Source organism: Camelus dromedarius, chromosome 12 (genome assembly GCF_036321535.1).
Source record: "Camelus dromedarius isolate mCamDro1 chromosome 12, mCamDro1.pat, whole genome shotgun sequence".
NCBI lineage: Eukaryota > Metazoa > Chordata > Mammalia > Artiodactyla > Camelidae > Camelus > Camelus dromedarius.
In genome coordinates this window covers 53,068,658-53,089,870 of record NC_087447.1, presented here as the reverse complement: position 1 = coordinate 53,089,870, position 21,213 = coordinate 53,068,658, and the positions used below count along the sequence as shown (strand labels likewise).

The following is a 21,213-nucleotide window of genomic DNA, read 5'->3' as shown; positions in this document are numbered from 1 at the left end:
TTCAGGTTTTGGAATAGTCTGAGGAGGACAGGTATTAGCTCTCAGTCATATGTTTGGTAGAATTCCCCTGTAAAGCCATGAAGTCCTTCCTGGACTTCAGTTTGTTGGGGATTTTTCAAAATTACTGATTCAGTTTCAATACTAATAACTGGCCTGTTCAGATGATCTGTTTCTTCCTCATTCAGTCTTGGAAGATTGTATATTTCTAGGAATTTATCCCTTTCTTCTAGGTTACAATGTATTGGCACATAACTGCTCAGAGTGTTCTCTTACGATTGTATTTCTGTGATAGTGTAACTTCTCCACTCTTACTTCTTGTTTTGTTTATTTTGGTCCTCTCTTTTCTTAATAAGCCTGGCTAAAGGTTTATCAATTTTCTTTATGTTTTCAAAAAGACAGCTCTTGGTTTCCTTGATCTTTTCCATTATTTTTGTCTTCATTTTATTTATTTTCTCTCTGATCTTTATTGTTTCTTTCCTTCTGCAGACTTTGGGTTTTGTTTGTTGTTTTTTTTTTCTGATTTCTTTAGTTGGTGTGTTAAATTGTTTTATATGAGATTTTTTTTTTCTTATTTGATGAGATAGGCTTGTATTGCTATAAACTCCCTCTTAGAACTGCTTTTACTATGTCCCATAGATTTTGGAAAGCAGTGTATCAGGCACTCCAGCCCTGGGGTTTGACACCAGAAGATGAGATCCTCTGAACTAAGACAAAATTTCTCACTTGTTGATAACTGTGTCACCATTTTATTTCAGTGCTTGCCGACCTCTTTATCAGCTCTGCCCTCTTACCTACTTAACCTGAGAACAGCTAACACGTATGCACAGCCCTGCGTCTCACAAAGTGCTTTTATATCTGTTACACTGCATAGCCTTGATGGACGGTCATCTTGGGTGTGGACCCCAAGCTCAATCTTAAATATCATTACCCTCTGAAAGCCTGCAGACTTCTCATCTATTAAAATACAGAAAAATACATAAAAGCTAGACTGACCTCAGAAAATGGTTGTTAGGATTAAATGAGAAAAGTATAATAATGACTAATATTTCTTGAGAATGTGTTCTTTGCTTAGCACCATGCTAAGAATTAAGGGGCTTGGGGTTATCTCTTTAATTTAAGTGGCTCTCTATGAAAGTCCTCAGCAGAAGTACTTAGCACAGCGCCTGGCACAGAGTATTCGATGGACAAACGTTAGCTGCTCGTATTTTCACTGCTGCTACCACCGGTAACCATGGCACAGTTACTGGTTCCAGGGAGAGCCTGAGGAAGGTGATGCTTTTCAAAGGAAGAAACTGATTTTCTGAAAAGTTAGGTCACTTTCTGAGACTATGTCTTCTGCAAAAGAATTGAGGGAGAGGCCATAGAGCAAAAGGAGGGAATAGAGGAAAGGAAACGGGGAAAGAAAAGTTGTACTCCCAAAGGAAAAGTCATGCAATCCCAGCTGATGAGCAAGGACTACGCTTGAGGAGCTCGGCGTACCTCGGGCTTAGCTGTGGGTGGTTCCCATGGTGGGGATTTTCTCTGTAACAAGGAGGACAGCTTTCCTGAGTGACTTCTCGCCAGTCCTGCTTGTACGTGTGACAACAGAACTTAATTTCATTTGTGTCCTCAAACGGCACTGTTACGCAGTCAGCTGTACTGAATTTAACTCTTTTTTCCTTGTTGGGACATTTCCCTTAAAATAAGTGCCCAGCTGAAGAGCTTTCTAGCTTGTGATTTTCAAATACACAGAATCATCTTTTTCTACAGGAGATTCATATGATTCTGACTTGTTCCTTTCACAAGCACTTACTGAACATAAATGGTGTTCCAGATGCTCTGTTAGACATGAGACATCAGGAGATCTAGGACATGCCCTTGGAGACCTCAGAGGCTTTTAGGAGAGATGTGGAGGCCTACGTAATACAGCAGGAAAGGCTTTGACTTCTAACCAAGGATGCTGGGTGTTAATTTGGGGCCATAGGGAGCCACAGAATGATTCTCAGTGAGGAATTATGTGGTCCAATAGCAGGACTGCCTCTGCAGGCATGAGAACGTTCAGGCAGTGTTCCAGGCAAGAGAGGACAAGGGAGACACACAGCCCTTGCTTTTTCTCACCTGTAGGACTTTGTACGTACTATTCCCCTTACCTGCAGTGCAGTTTCCCAGGAACTCCAGGCCACTCCTCGGGAAGCATTATGCCTTCTCTGAAGTCTTTCCAGAACAGGCTGAGTTAAATGCTCCCTCCACTGTGTTCCTATAGCGTGGGATTCCCATTTGATCACAAGTCTGGGTTGTCTGTGGGTCTCTCCTCGAGACTCAGAATTCCTTGCGAGCAGAGGCTGTATCTCGTAGGCCTCTGTATCTGCAGCAGCAAACTCAATGCCTGGAATAGTTGGTGCTTATAAAACTGTTTCTTGATGGAAGAAACAAATCCATAACTCATATTTCTAATAAGCATAGAAAATAACTCTGTTACCCCGTAAGTCTTGAATATCCCTGGGTCACTGGCACTACTGGCTTGATATGCTATTCAGTCACCCTAGACTTCCACAGTGATAGCGCTAACACGACGGCATGTTTGCTGCATGCCAAACAGACTTCTAAGCGCTTTATATTTACTAACTCATTTAATTCTCACAGCTACTCCGTAACCATTTGACAGGTGAGGAAACCAAGGCACAGAGAGGTTAAGTAACTTTTCCCAGGCCACACCAGTAAATGGTAGAGAGAGTAAATGGTAGAGGTAGAATTCAGACCCCAGCAATTTGACTTTAGATCAGTGCAGCCTTACCAAAGCAACTTCACAGCCATCTTCTGTCCCAATTCATTTAACATGAAACAACAATACCTATGTCTTTGTTACAGATGAAAAAACCAAGGGTCAAAGGCATCAAGTTCTTAGTTGTGGTCTCCAAAGCAGAGGTGGCCAAGGTCCATCCCTGTTCAGCCACCCTCTGCAGTCATGCTTGGTTTCTGTATATGCCTGAAGAAAGCACAACTTCCCCCATGATTTTAGCCCCAGGCCTATCCCCCACGCCAACCTGGCAACCTTGGCAAGATCTTCTGGAGGAGGGGATGCTAAAGACATCTAATGCTTTTGCAGGGTACAACATAGAGGGAAAACCAGGGCTGCACTATTATCCTTCTTTGGACCCCACCATGGTTCCCTGTTGCTTTCCATCATTGGAGGCGGGTAGCACTTGCCAAGAAATTGGTACTCCCCACACATGTACCCTCCCAGAATAGAATAAAAAGAATGAACCGTCATAAGATTAGAATTTTTTGTTTCTGCTGTCAAAAAACTCAAACCATTATTGTAAAAGCTTGGTTATCTCTTTGAGGTCACCATTTTATCTCTAATCCCCTCTTTTCTTTTTTTTTTACTTTTTTAAATTGAAGTATAGTTAGTTTACAATGTTGTTCAGTCATATATATTCCTTTTCATATTCTTTTTCATTTTATTACTACAAAATATTGAATATAGTTCCCTGTGCTATGCAGTAGAAACTTGTTGTTTATCTATTATATATATATAGCAGTTAGTCTCTGCAAATTTTGAAATCCTAACTTATCCCTTCCCTCCCCCTTTACCCCCTAGTAACCATAAGATTGTTTTCTATGTCTGAGAGTCTTTCTGTTTTGCAAATAAGTTCATTTGCATCATGTTTTTAGATTCCACATATAAGTGATATCATATGGTATTTTTCTTTCTCTTTCTGGCTTGCTTCACTTAGAATGACAATCTCTAGGTCCATCCATGTTGCTACAAGTGGCATACTTTTATTCTTTTTTATGGCTGAGTAGTATTCCATTGTAAAAATATACCACAACTTCTCATCCAGTCATCTGTCAATGGACATTAAAGTTGTTTCTATGTCTTGGCTATTGTTAATAGTGCTGCTGTGAACATTGGGGTGCGTGTGTCTTTTCGAGTTACAGTTTCCTCTGGATATATGCCCATAAAATGGGATTGCTGGCATGTTCTTGGACTGGAAGAATCAATATTGTTAAAATGGCCATTCTGCCCAAGACAATATACAGATTCAGTGCAATCCCTATCAAATTACCAATGACATTTTTCTAACCCATATTTCTGTTTCTTGGGAATTATTTCTATTTTGAGGAGGGATCTTTGAGTGACCAAAGCACTGCACTGTGACCAACACCATTGATCGTGCCAGGAGCATGCATGTCACTAGACCTCTTGTTCCTTATGAATAGAGCATGGTTTGGCTTGTCTTTATTTCTTTTTCTTTGACTTCTATTGGAATTCATATAAACGGAGGCAGGGTCAAACTCTTTCCAGATGTAATAATTGAAAAGAAATGCTTGTATCTTGATGTCTTGATAAGTATTAACAGAAATATCATTTTAAAGGAGAGGGAACTTTGGACTGAAGCACTAAGACAGAGAGGAGAGAAAAGCACCCAAAGATAATCTTCATCCCGATTTGTGACTTAGATAGGACCACTGGCTTCAGGTTGAAACTTGGTAGCATGGAAATATTTTAATAAAAGTAATTTGAAGCAGTAAAGAAGGCAGTTTACCCTTTTTACATAAATAATAGAAGTTGAAAAAAGGCAGGTAAGAAAAAAAGCAAAGCATTATGAGTTTGGGGATTTTTATTGTACTCTCATAACTAAAAGAATAAAAAGTTCCATTTTTCAGGCGCAAAATCTGCAAAGCAGTTCTAAGCACGGATGGCTGCCAAAAAAAAAAAAAAGGCCAACAGAAAAGATATAAGATGATTAAGTCTGATTCTCATGTCTGGGGCATGAAGTTAATAGTAAATAGTTGAAATAGCATGTTCACATATGTTTTTAAAGCAGCATGTATTAATCATTCATAATGCACTGGTCATGAGAGCACACGGTAAAAAAAATAATAAAGAGAAGAACAGAAAGTGTTACTTTCACTTTCAAAGAAGGCAAAAGCCATATATACAAGTGATATAAGGCATAGTAGTAAAAACGGGCAGTGCTAAGTATGGGGGTGGGGTGGGAAGAGTCGTGGCTTTGCAAGAGCTCGTGCCTGGCAGAGTTGTGAAGAATTACTAACCTGCAATACATGTAAATCACCTTCACCTTTGCCTGGTTCACTGCAGGCGGCCAGTAACTGACTTCTGAGCCCTCTGCTCCCCTCTGACCTGAGTATGGAAGGAACTGCGACAGTATTTAAACAGCCTTCTTCTCCTCCGTGCCATGATGGGCCAGAAGCCAGAGAGAACGTCAGTGTCCAGGGTGGCAGGACTGTGGGAGCAAGGCACAGTCACACGACAGGTTAACTTTTTTAAAGAGCTGGATTGAATTTGGGCCTGTGTTTTTCAAAAGGCCTTTGTACATAACTAATAAGGCCTTGATACCCAATATGGTAAGAAACTACCCCAAAATGCCACATTCAGTACAGGGAAATGAAACATTTGCATTCTTTTTAGTGTAGGACTTAATACTGTTTTCCAAGCTCTGCAGCAGGCAGTACACAGGGCAGTACTCTTATTCTTCCTGTCAGACGTTTCTTGGTCTACCGAATGGGTTTGGTGAGCGAGGCTATTTCAGGGAATTAAATAGGAAGGCGCTGATGAGAGGCCACAAGGAAACGTCTGGAGCTTCCCCGAGCCTGTGTCTGAATTCAGGAGTGAGAGTTTACCCAGTAGAGGAGCCGAAACTGAGCTAAGGAAGAAGCTCTGAAGCTCAGAGGACACGTAGGTGCCAACACACACTGATCAGCACCACATAATTTCCCTGCTGAAATGGCCGTGAATGATGAATGACACAGGGGTAATCAGAAAAGAGCCTTGAGTGTGACCCCTGAGGGTCATCGTCAGGGGGGCCCCGTGGGAACACCTGTAGCCACAGCAGTTGGCGAGGTGCACCGAAGTGCTTTACATCGCTCACTGTGTGTGCCCCAGGCACGTGCAGAGTCCTGTGAAGCCAGCCGATAGGAAAACCCTACAGAGGAAACAGGAGAGCCAGGAGTCGTCAGCCAATTAGACAGACGTGGCGTGTGAATCCCTGCTCCGCCACTTTCCCCATGTGTGAACTTGCTCAGCCTCAGCTTCCTCATTTACAGAAAGATAAGAGAGATAATCACACTGCAGTACTGAAGGCAACATTTGAGGTGGTGTACATGGTGTGCAGTCCTTGATAGGGAATAATGGTAGATGCTCTACACAGGTGCATAGTAGATACTAAACTAAAGTGATGGGCGAATGGGTGGATAGAGAGGGATGGAGGGATGGATGGATAGCCAGACAGACAGAAAGACAGGGTAAATGAAGTAAAATACAAAAGATGGCAGCTGAGCATTCAACTTGGGGCCTTTCATTTTTCACTTTAGCTTTAAAAGAGCCCTGACAGAGGTATAAGACATATAGGATTTAGTCCTATTTGAGATATGCATAAACCTGAAGCTTGACCATCTCAAATAATTTCCCCCAAGATCATTCAGCTAATATGATTATCCAACACATATGAACTGAACACCTACTCGGGGCCAGGTACTGTTCTAAGCACTGGGGATACAGTATTAAAACAGACCGAAAAAAATGGGGGGGGGAGAAGAAGCACTTAAGCCCTCCCCACCTGGAGCTTACATCCCACTGAGGAAGGGGAAAATCGACGATAGACTGAGCAAATAATTAACGTATGTACTCGTACCTTGAGGACGAGGGCCAGTTACTAATCCGAAGCCCTGGGGCTGTGCACGGACCACACTGGGATCTCAGACTGTGCATATCTACCAGCCACAGATGCCCAAGAAACATGATCAAATGCCCACGGCCTCAGCAACTTTCTGAACTCAATTTCATTTCTCTTAAAATTGCACATTTAACTGTGGCATGCATGGGGCAGAGGTGGTGACCAAGTGCAGAGGTCCCCTACTCTGTTAAAGCGTGTCCCCTGAGAAGATACGACCTCGGGGCCTTCAGACCAATGGGAAAATTGAGGTCATTCTGTGGTCTGTTGTGTTACATTCCTTGTGCTGTGGTTTTATAGCTTCAAGGAAGTGAAGCAGATAGAGTCCCTGACCTTGGGTGTTGACAAGCTAAAAAATAAAAATATGCCCCGGGCTACATGTGCTATCTGGCTAACATCACAGCCTAGCCGAAGGCCTGACCCTGGCCAGCATTCAAAAGTGATAACAATATGTTAGCACCAGTGTCATGATTATGACTCTTGTTAAGCATTTAGTCTACACCCAGGCCTGTAATGGGGGATCCAAACTACAGAGAAAATGCAAATTGAGCCATCTATAAACCAAAGACGGAATTAAAGTTCTTACCTCCTAATTATCTCTTAATCTGTCCATTTCTGTCAATTCCAAGGTGTTACTCTAGATCAAGCCTCCGTCATCTCCCACTTGAACTGTTTCAGCAGCCCTCTAACTGCTCCCAGGCTCCAGTCAGCGGTTCCCACCGCTCTCCAAACAAAACTACACATCCATTAGGATGGTTAACAAAACACTTCAAGACTTGGCCACTTCGAGACACCAGCCCACCTCTTGCCTTTCCCCTCTTGACCCATACCACAGCCGTGCTGAACCCCTTGTGGGGCCCCCAAATATACCATATTCCCAGCAATGGCCAGATATCTGTGTGTGCCATTCCCTCTCTTTGGAATTTCTTTCCTATTCTTCAGCTGACCAACTCCTACTCATCCATTCTCTGGTCTAATATTTTACCTCCTAACATTTAATGTTCCCTCCCTAAAGTCTAAGACTAGGCTGCTGGTTCCTCCCAGGTACTTCCGTAGAACTTGGCCTTCCCAGTCAGTAAACATGAGCTGAGTAAGTAATTGAAAGTGCATGTATAAATGAATTAGCCTGTCAAAGACTCAGTGGGAAGGTTGCATTCTATTTTGTCACCACGCTCTCTCTCCTTTTCACCCTCCAAATTAGATATGGTCAAGAAGAGAGGGTGCTCGCCCACATTTGGGGGTAGGTGTCTGGGTAGTTGAACGGTGCCTTTGTCCTGAGCACTGTGCTGCCCGTGGGCTTTTCCGCCCTGCGACTTTATTCCTATCCTGGGGTTGTGTCTATATGTTTCAGTCAGTGGAGCTGGACCTCTGCAGTTGACTCCTTGTCCTTTCTGCTTCAGCTCACAACTACGGCTTCTAAGTGGATTGAGCTTCCTGGGGAAAATGCCTTGCCTCTTCCCTGATGAGTTATAAAATGCACAGGGCTGTCTGTGTCATTGTCCTGCTAGGTGCATCAGGGTAGAAGTATAAGCAGTCCTCTGCCGCTAACATCTTCTAGAAATAAGACTTACAAAATCTTACTGCAATCACGGTAGAAAGACCCTAAAAATCATTAGGTCCATACCCCCTTATTTTATAGGTTTTCTCCTTTCTTTCCTTCCTTCCCTCCTTCATTCCTCCTTCCCTTATTCTCCCTCCCGTCCTACGTTACCTATTGTGTATCAGGCAGCACTCTCAGAATAGGGGCTCTAATCAGGCTGAAAGCTCAGTACGCGTACCTCACAAAGCTTACAGTCCACCCAAGCCTTCTGACAAGCAGCCAGGCCGCCATGACCCTGTGTGCTAGGTGAGGAGAAGTTTTCCTCATTTCTTCAGCCATTTCAGTACACGCAGCACAGGGACAAGAACTCACCGGTCCCGGGTTTTGTGAAACAGTTGTGTTCTACTGAATGTAGCGTTGTCATTTGGAATGTCAATTAAGATAGAGAAACTCAAAGTTTATGTTCAGTAAAGTTAATATGAGACAAATGAATATACTTTAATAACTTGATAGTTCGGCACTAGCTCCAGCAAATAGTAGATGCTAAATAAATTTTTGTTAGACAATCTCACCTTGTTTTAAACACTATTTCTCACCTTTTATTTACCAGTCTTTCTTCCAAAGGCCTTTTGCCTTGACCAAAAACATAAGTGTACCATCAAAAGCCAAAAATAAAGAGAATGAATGTACATGAAGTGACAAGTATCACTCCAGGCCTTGTGCTACTCAGCGCTCCTCATTTATTCTCACTGAAATCCTCTGCGGTGCACGTACAGCGCCCTCTTTCTCAGATGAAAGAACTGAAGGTCATTAGAGGTTCTGTGACTTCGCTGATGTCGCACAGCTGGTCACCGTGAAGCCAGCTGGGGTCTGTCTGAAGTTCTCTTTAGTTGTGTGCCATGGGAGCTGAACAACCAGCATTCTGGAATTGGTTCACACAGCTTTATGGAAATAAGAATTCCCCCTTTTTGGGTGACCATTTTAATAAGTCAGGGATGAGTTTTAGGTTTAAATTCTAGTCTTGCCATTAAAATAATCAGTCTCATTCTTCCGAATGCAGGACCAGTGTTCAACCTGATATCTTGAATAATTATACCTAAAACTCACCTCTATGTTTTTTAAAAAAAATTTACATCTCCAAGGCTTTCTCTTTCTCTCTGATTAAGAAGACTCTTTGTGCTAACTCTTAAATCCTGACAGCCCTGAGTTTTGATTATCTTTCATTTTCATGTTTCCTTTTAACTTACATCAGGTTTGAGCATTTAACTCCCCCTTCATCTTATAACTACTGCCCAGCAGTTTCTCCCAAAGTGACTGCAGTCACCCTCCCTGTGAGCCCAGTATACCTGAGTTTGTTGAGCAGGCACCCCTAGTCTCCTCCCCAACCTTCCCACCCCCAGCATATTAGTTAGACCACTGGATTTTAAGTTACGGAAACCAGCCTGAGGTAGCTTAAGCAAAAAACTTTGGATTTATTATAAAGAGGAAAAAATGATCTCATGCAAAACAAGGTCACGATTAAAGGCAAAGCTCAGAACGCTGTGTGGACTTCCTCCCCCCCTCAGCTCGGCCCCTCTCTCCATGAACACTATTCTTCTCCCTCAAGGACTGCCTTTCTTTGATCTCTTGTACCTTGGAAAAAAACAGTCATTTCCAATTTCCAAATGTATATATTACAATCCAGCCACCTAAAAGGGTCTAAGTTTCTTGGTCCAATGTCCAAACTTCTGGAGAAAGAACTCTCCGTAGCAAGCACTTGGTCCAGCAGCTGTGGCCAGGAAGGTGGTATTCTCATTCAGAGTGGCTGCCATGGGTCTACTCTATGGAAGCAAGGAGTGGGCTTAAAGAAAGAGATAAGTCTGGTACTTTCCCCTCATTCAATTATCCCCTTTCTCAGCAATCTGCTGACAATGAGGAAGGTGAAAACAGAATCGGAGGTTTAAAGATCCTAGTGATCGTTTGCAAGGCAGGGACCACAGCAATCTGTTCACAGCTGTGTTCTCCGTCCCTAACATGGGCCTGACACCCAGTGGAAATCGTACATCTACTAATTAAATAATGCGTAAACCTCAAGGGGAAAGTTACTCATTACGCCCCCTGACTGGGGTGAAAAGTAGAGTAAGAAATGAAGGAAAAGAGATGAGGGAAAGTACTTCCCAAGTTAACATATCAGAGGTAGCACTGAGGTATATTCTCTGCCAGACTGGCCCGAGGCACTTGCTTTGCTCCAGGTGAGGGCTAGATGAGTATTTTCCATATCTGGGATTTTGAAGTGGCGTTAGTGCTTGGAGAAGTCTTTTGAAGGATTTTGAGGAAATCCTGTACATAATCCAATATGCTGTGCAGATTTAAAACTATGCATGTTTGCAATGGAAGAGCCTTTCTCATGTAGGCAAGCTTGAAAGGGTGAGCAATCCCATGGTCTTTAATAATTAAAGAATATTCTCTATATAGAAATCTCTATGTTCTAAAAATCCACACCCCTTTGAGTGTTTCCTATAGTAATCTAAATCATTGAAATGGAAATATTTTCAGACCCTATCTACTTGGGGGGGATGTTGTTGTTTTGTAGGGGTTCTTAATTTGTTTTATTTTCTGTTACATTTTAATCACTGTGTTTACTTTGAAGGTATACACTTTACTCACCTAGACTTTATGTACCTCATTAAGTGGACAGAGACGGTAGCTCTGAGAGTGAGTGGGGGTAAAAGAGGAAAGTCATAAAAATATCCTTTAGTTTGAAGTTTGGTGCAGGAGTTCTGTTAAGTTGCTATCTGTTCTCAGTCAAGCACTTTACTTATCATAAGAGATTGGGTTCAGTGGTCTCTAAAATCTGCTTATACTCTATTATCTTACAATTTTTCAACCAAAAAATTATTTATTGATGAGGGATAATTCTCTGGGAAGCAAATCTTTAAAATAGCTCTAAGTATGAGAAAGACTTACCAAGAAAAAAGTAATCTTATTGTGGAATTTTTTATAATAGGAGAAATATAGAAGTACTCTAAATATCAAATATCAAAAAACATAAATTCATGGTTTTTCCCAGAGAAACTATGGTAAAGTGATCTAAAATTATGATTTGAGAACCATGTAAAAACCTGGAACTTATACATAGTCATGCATTGAAGGGCTGTGAGCAGGGGTAATGACTTCAAGGGTAATGCAACAGTGGATTCCTCTGCTCTGAAAAAACACAGAAACTAAAAGTAGCGAGGAGAAAAGGGCCACTCTGTCTTGGGGCAAACTGACTTGAAACAGGAACCAACGGGAGTATATTCAGGGAAGGCACAAAAAATGGTGAGGCAATCAGAAATAATGTCACAGGAGGAAAATACGGAGCAACTGAGGACGTCAGCTGGAAGAAGAAGAAGCGCAGGGATTCAAATATCTCAAGAGTTGCCATGAAGAAAAGGGAGTAGACTGGTTTGTAGGGTCACATGGAAAGAATTAGGACTAGTGAATGGAAGATGCTAGAAGGTCAGTCTTAACATGAGAGGTCAAAGAATTTTGTATAACCCAAGAGTGGAAGGTGTTGCCTCTGGAAAAAGTAAATGCCCCATCATTAGAGACATGTAGTATGAATCTATAGAGTGGAAGATATAGACAACTCAGAAGAACTGGACAGGGGGAACAGTTGAGGACAAAGGAACTTTAAAGTTCCTTCCAGCTGTGAGGTTTGGTGGTCTCAAGAACTCTGAGAAGAAGTTTGAGATTTGCAGATACTACTATATGTAAAAGAGATGAACAACAAATTTCTACTGTCTAGCACAGGGAGCTATATTCAATATCTTGCAGTAGCATATAATGGAAAAGAATACAAAAAGGAATATATGCATGTGTGTGTTTATGACTGAATCACTATGCTGTATGACACAACATTTTGTCTCAATTAAAAAAAAAGAAATAAAAAAGAAATTAATAAAGAACTCTGGGTAGAAGAGATTAAAGGCAGGAAGTCCAATGAGAAGACTCTCACATGACTCTTTTTTCATAGGGTGACTCTCAATGACCTGTTTAACCTCATTATCTTCTTATTCTAGAAATACTAACACCACCAACACAATCTAGAAGTGATCTGCTTCCCCTGATTTTCCTATTTGTGCTATCACAGTTTCTATTCACCCTTGTGTGGAATTTATCATCTCCCTGACAGATAAATTAATGAAAGGAGTCTATCACCTCCATAATGAGCTCAAATGAGTGGGTATATCTAGGACAAATGGGTAAAAGTATTTATATATTTCAGTTTTTTCCATTTATAGAAGCAATGTTGATTCCTTAAAGAAAAAACATAAAAAATCTAGAAAGGCAAAAAGTTTACCTTGAAAGTTTTTTATAAAATCTGTAACTCAAATATATAAATGACCAAAGACAGTTAACATTTTGGATTTTCCTTCTTGTCTTGTTCTGTGCGTTTGTAGCATGTGGATTCAGTTTAACATAAGAGAGATCTTTTGGTTAGATCTTCCAATAAATAATTAAGTGAGCTGAAAATTTCTTTTCAGTAAAAAGGCTGAATACCCACATCTCAGGAATGTTTTAGAGGGAGGAGCCATCTTTAGATGATAAAATGATTTAGATCAGGAGTTGACAGACTTTTAATGTAAGGGCTAGATAGTAAATATTTTAGACTTTGCAGGTCGTACAACTCTGCTGTTGTAGCACAAAAAGCAACCACAGACAATATGATGTAAACAAATGGGTATGGCTGTGTGCCAATAAAACCTTATTTATCAAACAGGCAGTGAGCTGGATTTAGCCATGTCAACCACTTAAACTAAACCAAATAGCTTAACTAAACCAAATAGCCTGTTGGCTTTTAGTAGTTTCAAAGTTCTTATCATAAAAAGAGAACTGAAAGCCTCATTCAAAGCCAAGAAGAGTTCTGGGAGACTCTGTGGTCACATGAGTTAAGAGTCAAGTTCAACATTACCATATGATCCAGGAATCCTGCTCCTGGGTTTATATCTGGAAGGAACTCTAATTCGAAAAGATACATGCACCCCAATGTTTGTAGCCGGACCATTTACAATAGCCAAGACATGGAAAAAACCTAAATGTCCATCGACAGATGACTAAATCAGTAGGTAAGTAGGTAGGTAGGTAGGTAGGTAGGTAGGTAGATAGACAGACAGACAATGGAATACTACTCAGCCATAAAAAATAATAAAATAATGTCATTGGTAGCAACATGAATTGACCTAGAGACTGTCATTCTAAGTGAAGTAAGCCAGAAAGAGGAAGAAAAATACCATGTGATATCATTTATGTGTGGAATCTAAAAGAAAGACACAAATGTAACTTTATATACAAAACAGAAACAGACTCACAGACATAGAAAACAAACTTATGGTTACCAGAGAAGAAAGAGGATAGGAAGGGATAAACTGGGAGTTTGAGATTTACAGATACTAACTACTATATATAAAATAGATAAACAAGTTTCTTCTGTATAGCACAGGGAACTATATTCAGTATCTTGTAGTAACCTATAATGAAAAAGAATATGAAAATGAATATATATATATATGTATATGTGTGACTGAACTATTATGCTGTACACCAGAAACTGTCACAACATTGTGAACTGACTATACTTCAATAGAAAAGAAAAAAATGGGAAAAACAAGAGTCAAGTTCAGCAAAGTCCATTAAGAAAAGTCTTGTCAGGCAAACTCCAAATTTGGCACTTAGGCACCAGGAACCCAAGCTAGAAGGCTGAGTAATAAGTAGCCTCGAGAACAGAAGAGATCGAGAGAGTCAAAACAAGCCATTCACACCGCCTGAAGACAGAATCTAGGCAAGAAGAACAGAGAATGAGTATTTGTGATGAATTTAGCTCAGTACCTGTTATATAAGTGGTTAGTGAATAGTGACTAAATCATTTACTTGTTCTGTCATGTGCTTATTCACTCGGTCTGTAGAGTTATACATTGGACACCTACTGAGCACTTATCATGTGCCAGGATCTCTGCTAGGTACTGACAACATAGATTCAGTTCAACATAAGAGCAGTAAATAAGATATATAAAAATACAACACTGTAAAGACCAGATTCTTTGATAAACTATCACATCCCAAGCTGTTAAACACTAAGATAGAGTTAGAAATAAGGTGCTGTAGGAAGATGGCAGGTGTGCCCTTGAATCAGCCTCAGGTGGTCAGGAGAAGCTTTCCAGAGAAGATGACAACTGAGTTCTGAGCATGAATGGGGTCAGGCTGGTCAGAGGTTTCATGGGAACAGAGGACACATGTTTTTCAAGGCAGAGGCATCCTCACTCAAAGGCTTGTGAATGAGGGTGATGGCGTGACTTCCTAGACATGCAGATGATTTAGTAAGGCTGGGAAGGGGACAGCAAGTTGGGAAGGCAACAAGGCTGAAATCAGGTTCTGAAGAAACCTGTAAGCGCTGGGAAGGGGTTTTGCCTTGACCCTCAAAGTGGGAAGATGTTTTAAACAGGGAAGTATCTTGATGAGATCTGCATTTTAGAAAGGCCCACAAAAGTGAATGTAACGGTACATTAGAGGGTATTAATCAAAACCTGGCTAGTTGCTTCTTCCCGAGGGCTGGAACCGGCCTCAGTATGTGGGCTGGAGGGATGCTGTGCAATAGCCAAACGGGGTTTTGGCTGAAGAAGTGGAAGCAACGCTCTCCCTCTCCTTCCCATCAAGTACCCAAGTCTGCCTTGCAATATGGTTCTATCAGAATGCGGTCAACGATATTCGTTTGCTCACAAATGTCCCCACTTCTACAGAAGTGGTAACACTCTTTTCCTCTTTCTTTTTATAGAACGGTCGTGGATGGAGGTTGGATTTGTCACGGGTCCTTCTACCCAAATAACAGTGGTGTTGGTGAGTCATATGGTTATTTACTTCCCATTTGTTAACTTTGGTTATGAGCCGAGTTATGGTAAAAGTGTGACTTGAATAAGACTTTTTCTTCCTGAGTCCTTTGATATTCATGATTCTCAAAGCTCCTCCCAGAGTTTTCAAAGTTCAGCCCAGGTTTGTTGCTTGAATACTTGACTAGGCATGTAGGTGTTCTGTACAACTTCAGTGGTAAACTTTCTTTAGCCACCCATGTGTTGCTGGAGAGTTGTGTATAAACTGAATGTTTGTGAAGCAATAGAAAATGCAAATCCTCTAGAGAAATGTTATGTTCGAGGGAATCCTGTTAAAATATAACAGACATATCTGAAAAATTAAAAATCACTTGTTTTTGACTTCAACAAATGATCGTGTATTCACACTGCAAGTCTGCCTTGTGTTCAACAATGAAATTTTGCTGCTCTAACAGCTTTGGTTTGAGAGGGTTGTTGAAGTGTTTACGACAAGATACAGGGTTGGCTCCAGAGTGAGAAAAATCAAAAAGTGGACATTAAAATGAGATATTTCAAAACTTCTTGGAAAGATTTCTAACCTCCTTAGCTGCATTCCCATGGAAGAAAGGAATATATTTGGTCTTTTCTTCAAGGCATGTTTTATAGTTTTTGAATGATTGACTGAGATATTGTTCTGGTTTTTTGTTTTTTTTTTTGAGGGAGGCTGACTTGGCATTTTGTTTACTGGGAGGCTCCAAGAGGTGTGTGTTATATAAGACGCTTGTCTCTTGTTTCTGTAAAGAAAAGAGTTCATTCTGGAGACTAAGTTGTTTCTTGCTTTTAGTGCAAAATATTTCTTGATGGGTAAATTGAGAATAATAAATGTCCTCAGAAGGAGCAGTTAACATAACGTGTTTTTTCATAACCTCACATTTTGCCTGTACTACTAGCAATAATTTGGGAGAAAACAGAAGCAGATTTAAAAAATGTAATTCACTTTATAATAATTGGTTTCTTTTTGTAGTTTTCTTTCCCCCATGTTAACGCCTTTGTCAGTGTTTCACTACCTCTTCATGCACTCCTAATGCGATCATACTTGGATTTTCTGGGACAGCCATAATTTTCTATCCCTGATATATTTGGAGTCTTAGACCTTGCATTTTGAATTTGGGTTCAGGAAATAAAGTCAATATATTCTTTCTACCAAGCTGATCACAGATTCCTCCATCCCTTCCTGCATTTCCCATCCCTACACATCACAAATGCCTTACTATTTTTACTTTTGGTTCTAAGCCAATTGCATCTCTGTTTTCCTGCACAAGTACAATGTAATCACTTTCGGATTGTTGGTATGTTGTTGAAAACACTGGTGTACTCAAAGCTTTTTTCATTTTTTTAACATGATAAAAAAACAAAATCAGGATTTTAGTTGCATTTTAAAAACAAATCATGTACATCTTAAAATTCCAAAATGATATCTGAAATGAATTGCAAGGAACACTTCTGGCGTGGCCCTCAACACACCCGTAGATAATTACTTAACATCTCTTCGGTACTGTTTAATCTAGTTCATTTACTAAGTTAATATAGGAAGGAGCATCAAATGATTTAGTGCAATTATTTATGTAACAGGAAAATTGTGCTTTAACCTTGTTTGAAATCGGTTTCTACATTTAGGGCAAGTTGGATAGGATGACGTGTACCTAATCTTGACAAAAATATTTTGGTGAATAGTCTATAAGACAATAGAAAGATAATAGTGTTAGTATCACAAGGATGATTACCTTTTAGATGATGTGTTTTGACCTTTTTCCTCAGGTTTTTGAGTGGTCTTGTAGATTCTAACTTTCCCATGGGAGGCTCTTAAAATCTAGAAGAAATAATCTAAGAAGCACAGTCAATAAATGTTTTGTTTCAGTTTGAGGCTAAAGTTTACTAACTCAAGATTAAAGACAAATAAATCTTTTCTCACCTGGCACGTACCCTTGATGTTAAATGTTCCAGTAGCCATTCGGTTGGGCTGTATTTTAAATTTCTGTACTAATGTGACATGTATGCTATCAAAGTTAAATTATTCTGTAATACTCCACAGTGGGATTGCTGTCATATACTCAGTACATTTTCCTTAGTTCAGACATCCTGAACCACTGGTGTCTATCTATCTATGATGTATACCCACATCAGGAATACATACTTTTCACCTCAGAGATAAACCCAGTTCTTGGTCAGATTTCTCCCAGTTCTAGAAGACATAGGTTCTCATTCTTATTCTTGCATCTCTAATGATTCTCACCAGAGGTGGCAACTTGGGTTAACCATTTGATAACGGAGCTGCCAAAGACCAGGATTAAGGCAGTTGTGAAGCTGACAAATATCATATATATATATATATGATATATCATATATATATATAAAACCTTTAAGACAGAGTCAACTGTGAAATAGACCATTAATACAGTTACGGTGTTTGGGGACAGTTATTGGTGTAGAGGGAGTGCGCATTTACTTATGTGCAAATTAACTGTAAAATACCTAATCGACAGCATTAATTTATCTACCATACACACACCATTTATTTTAAGTGTCACCATGAAAATTTGAGTCTAAACCTTTACCCTTGAGATTCTTTGGAATCTTTCAGCCATCAGCAGTTATGCATTGTGTCATGGGGCAAACCTAGTTTCCATCCTTTTTAACAACTTTGCAAAGGGCGGTGTGATTTCAAGGCAAATGGATGGAGGTTATAGCTTGATCTATATCAACTGTATGGTTAAATTCATAGTTCTTGTTTTTGTTTTTGCTTAATTGAATTAATTCTCTCCAGAGATTTCTCTTAAAAGTCAGCCTAGCCGCTGACAGATAGACCACAGGCAGTGGGAGGTCTGCTTGAAACATGACTTGTCAACACCTACCTCTATTAGATTTGAAAATTCTGTGAATCACTGGAAGGTGTTTAGTGATTTTCACTGCCTTTAATCGCACTGCCCAGAAAGTGCAGATCATTCTCCGCATATGTTGTAACTTTTTCCTGTAGTCTGACATCACAGTACAACCTTTCTGGGGACATTTTGAACAATTAGTAGGTATCAGAATTCAGTGTAAGATTAAAAATGTGGTGCTGACACTCATCCGGGAGGCCAGTCTGAACAGATCTACCTCTGCACCCTGCCGAGTTCACACACATACTGGCAGTCATGACTCTGTCACAGATTATTTTTCTTCCTAGGAGCCAGAAATTTCTCTCTGACATCCCTTGTAATACACATTCAGATTTCAGAATCGTTAGAATAGGAAAAAGTGTTCCTCTTAGTATTAAGGAAGTAGAGCAATTAACATTTCAGAGGACAAGTATCCTGTGTAAACACAAGAAAGACCTGAACTGTGAGCGTTCACTGGGTCCCTGTAGAGACTGCTACCTACCTGTCTCCCCCTTCTGCTCTTTCCCTTCCTCCCTCTTCCTCTATGTTCTTTCTTCCTCTCACCCTCCTGTACAGTTGGTTTTATGTGTGTGACTCCCCCTGTTTATTTGTATCTTTCTGTCTGGAAAAAAACAAACTTGGTACTGTCCGTGTGAGGATTTGTACTACAAACTGTAATAGGACACTTTGGAGCGAAAGTATCTATTTACTGCGAGTCTGTAGCTAGGGTGACCATACACCCAGTCCAGAGCGACCTGGGTATGCCTGATTGTCCCGCGTAATTATTAATCAGGCTCTGTTTAGCTCGCAAAAGGGTCCAGGTTTGACTGATCAACTGTATGAACAGATATGGAGCCCCAATCAAATCACAAAATGCTGCTTCTGAGCAAGTGCCGGGAAAGTCCTCGTGTCCATCAGCACAGGTGATGAGGACAGGGAGGGGGTCGTTTTCCTCCTTATGGAAGGAGAAAAGGAGATTGGATATAAGTTACTCAAGGGAACTAAAGAAAGGGATTTGGAGACCTCCACTGGGAAGGAAAAAGGGACACTTGCAGACAGACCTGAGGGGCAAGAAATCAAGTGGTGATGGCAACAGAGAGGCAGACCTGGACCGGAGCAGGCAGGAAACAGGGCAGGTGTCCCTGGGTGTGCAGCAACCCTGTGGGGCCCGCGCGTCACTCCCGCAGGGTCAGAAATCTGTGCTTTATGAATGTCACAGTGGCTCTGGTGCCCCTGTTTTCCTGACTCTTTTCCTTTGGGGCTTCCGTCAGTGCTTGGCAGTGTTATTTAAAGAGATGGCAGGTGCTCTGCTACACAACTACACAAAGGCTTTTCTCTACCTGGAGGCTGGATTTCAGGAGCGGAATATCATATTCTCAGGAACCAGGATCCCACTGGAGCACCGGGGATCACAACCGACAGGGGAGGCAAAACCCACCAGGTCACATCCTGGCCGTTTAGATACTTTAAAACTGAGCCAGGTTCCATGCATGGATTAAGGAGCAGAATACTCCTTTACCATCCCTCCATGTCCATTGGCTTTCCTCTCCCCCTGCTCTCCCGTCCACGTTTTTTCTATTTCGTCTTTCTGTCTCATCCAACCTCCTCCCAGCCCTCTCTCTCCACTGACTGCAATACATCTTCGAGAGAATCTGATGGCCCCGTCTTAATTGTAAGGATAAGCAAATTGAATATTTTATATAGTCTCTAAATGGAATCAGAGGGAAAATGATGTTGATTTTGAACTCAGATATTTTTAATTTATTTCCTCTTAAATTCATATGTCACTAGCTCTCTATGTAAAAATCACTTTTATTCTAGTGTTTAGGTGTTTAGTAGTCTTCTCTCCCTTTCTCCTTCCTTCTCTCTCTCTCTCTCTCATAGTTTGGCTACAGTCTTTAAGCATGAAGCTTGAAAACCAAGCTCCATCGTACATGGGGGAGGCCAGGGAAGCGTGTCACCTGCTAGGTGTGCGCCGTGTGTGTTGGGGTGGGGGATTGCGCTCAGACGGGCTGAGCAGGGTATTCTAGAGACCGTTCAATCACCTCTTCACCAGGTATTTCCCGGGTGTCTACAGGGTCCCAGATGCCACTGGGGCCGGGGGGTTCAGTGATGAGAGAGATGATTAGATAGAACCCAAGGATGGAACTTGAAGATCAATGAACTGCATGGGTGTAGAGGATGGAGAGATCTGGCATCAAAGCCTGACTCTGCCATGAACTTGTGTCATCTTGGCGTGACGCCACTGCTCTGATCCTCAGCCTCTGGGGCGGAGAGGGGAACCACGTGGCTCCTCAGAGTTAAATGATTCATTTGAACTAATTCTGTCTAGTGTGAAAGGTAGGGACGGAGGGTCATGGTGGGCTTTTTTTTTTTTTCTTAACAGACATCTAGTTTTTCTAGTACATTTGTTAAAAAGATTTCCTTTCTGGACCTTAGGTGACTAGCCAGCCCCCAATAAAAAATCTTGAGTTTCTAACAGGCTTCCCTTGGCAAAAACATTGTGCAAGTCCATTTTTCAATGTTGGAGGAGGAGTGTGTTCTGGGTGTCCCTTCATGGAAGGGAGAGAACAGTCGGAAACCCGCATGTGGATTCCTCCAGACTCACCTGACTTTTCCCTTATGATCCAGCTGTGTATCCTCTACTCTGTCACTACGATAAATCTTAGCCATGTGGGCAACTCAAAAAACAGAATAAAAAATTTTCCTTCTGACTACTAATTGGTGAGGACATGGAGAAATTAGAACTCTTGTGCACTGTTGATGGGAATGTGAAATACTGCACTGTGGGAAATGATATGGCTATTCTTCAAAAAATTAAAAATAGAATTACCATATAATTCATCAGTTACTCCTGGATAAATGCTCAAAAGAATTGAAAGTAGGCCCTCCAAAGGATATTTGTTCCCCCGTGTTTGTAGCAGCATTATTCACAGTAGCTAAAACATGAAAGCAACCTAAATACCCATCAGTGGGTGAATGGATGAGCAAATGCGTATATACAATGGAATGTTATTCAGCTTCAAGATGGAAGGAAATTCTGACATAAGCTACAACATGGGTGGACTTTGAAGACTTTGTTCTAAGAGAAATAAGCCAGTCACACACACAAAACCCCACTATGATTCCACTTACAGGAGCTACTTAGAGCAGTCACATTTATAGAGACGGAAAGTAGGATGAATGGTGGCTGCCAGGCACTGGGGGGAAGAGAGAAGATAGAGCTAGTGTTTAATGGGTACTGAGTTTCAGTT

General features: G+C 41.0%; 1 protein-coding gene across 1 annotated transcript in view; it reads left to right on the top strand.

The window, feature by feature from the left end:
* TENM4 (teneurin transmembrane protein 4) overlaps positions 1 to 21,213 on the top strand; it is a 2,614,938-nt gene that overhangs the window by 1,640,649 nt on the left and 953,076 nt on the right. Inside the window, exon 8 of the mRNA XM_064492755.1 lies at positions 15,011 to 15,072. The gene's annotated coding sequence lies outside the window, so the exon portion shown is untranslated. The remainder of the gene's footprint in view (positions 1 to 15,010; positions 15,073 to 21,213) is intronic.